Source organism: Rhea americana, unplaced genomic scaffold (genome assembly GCF_003343005.1).
Source record: "Rhea americana isolate MKP2758 unplaced genomic scaffold, rheAme1 scaffold_78, whole genome shotgun sequence".
Classification (NCBI taxonomy): Eukaryota; Metazoa; Chordata; class Aves; order Rheiformes; family Rheidae; genus Rhea; species Rhea americana.
In genome coordinates, this window is record NW_028186956.1 from 3,892,430 (window position 1) to 3,894,241 (window position 1,812).

Genomic DNA, 1,812 nt, shown 5'->3' on the forward strand with positions numbered 1-1,812 from the left:
CACACCTACAGCAGAAAAAAAAACACCACAGAATTTAAACAATTGAGTTTTGGAGCACCTTGTTTAGAGCTCTATTCTGAAAATACAGGAAACAGCAATTTATCCTAAAATGAAGAGTCACACTGATGCCAAGAGTCTGCTTATAGGCACTAGTACGTACTAGGCTTAGTGCTTGAGAATCTGCCTATGAACTCCTAAGATAATCYTGTAATATTAACATACTAAGAGAACTGTCAATTTTAGCCTTCTTTATGCTGTTTAAAATATTACATATTAAGTATCATAATATTTAACATTTAAAAAAAATTTTATAAAATTCAGGAGTTTGCATACTGATTATTAATACTTAGTTTAACAAAAAGGTTGATCTTAATATTAAGTGACTAGAATTTTTGCTCAAGTTCTAGCAGGCAAACAAGCCAACTTTAAGGTTTCCACATAAAACAGGCTTTTCTGGAAGCTCAGAATGAGCACTGCATTTAATGCAAAGCTCATGTTCTTCTTTCCCAAGCGTATTTTATAGATGGAAATAAGCACTTGCTTAGCCTGTTGCAGTAAGAAAAGAAGAAACCTAAAGTCAATTTCATCTTCTGTTCATGGAAATGCAAATTGAAGAMGGTAGAAAAAGAATGATTAAGTTTTTCTAGTATACAGCAATCACAACTTCACATTTGGAAAGGCTTTATTAGGTCAGCTGCACCCAGACGCAGATACATGGTTCACTAGGGAGTTATGGTGAAACAAAATCTCAGATGAAAACTGCCGAGAGAAAGCCAATTTATAAATTCCCAGCAATGGAACTCCTAAGCAAAGCAAGGACTCTTCCCAGCACAGAAATTCTGCTGGAACAGTTATCCCATATGGGACTTCAAACCTATGGAAACAGCTTTGTGGAACTTGGCTTCTTCTGTCTAAATAGTCACTCAGATATGAGCCCTTCTTTCAAGGGAGGGAAAGGAAACAAAAATAGAGCAAACCCCTGGTAAAGAAAAAGCCATTTTCACATCCACTAGTATACCTGGATGATAGCTCAAGCCTTGGTTACATGGTAAATTTAAGCCAAATTAAGTTTGTGTTGCTGCTGAAAGGAAACTGAGCTACTGGAAGACAAACACAAGGGAAAAATGATCCTTTTTTTTGCTTGTTTTAAGCTAGATCAGCTCCATAACATGGCCCACTAACAGTCATATAACTGTAAGAGCAAGCATAAGGAAGGTTGAGTGTTGGGTGAAGGTGCACTGTGCTTCAGACGTGAAGCGATCAAGGTTGCTATGTAACCATGGCTTCAAAAAACAGAATTGTAAACATAAGATTACACACAAAAGCCAAAACAAACCCTTTTCTGCAAGAATTTTAGTTATGACAGAAATGTATTTAGAGATAATAGCTCTGGCTTCCGTACTAACCTATGGGCTCTGCAGTCCTCTTTGGAACTCTTGCTATTTAATGTTGATGTATAGCTTATAATTAAAAAAAAAAGTAAAAAAAAAAAAAAAAGTAGTCAAGTCTTTGCTAAGCTAAGCAAACTCAGTCAATATTTTATAAAACCTTAATCAGGGAAACTAAAGATTAACACTGGCTTAGTTGGTACTCCTGATACATCACACAAACTGGACTATAAACTTTTATCCAAAACCAGAGAGCCTAAAAGAGAACAACATTAATACGGGACACAGATATTTTCTGTGGGTTTTTTATTTTGGTCATGCTTATTGGGATCTCTTTTGTTATATTTTTTACAGATATAAAATATTGCACTGTTAAACTAATTTGATATTGTGTAAACAAGCGACTGGTGTGCTCAAAAAATGC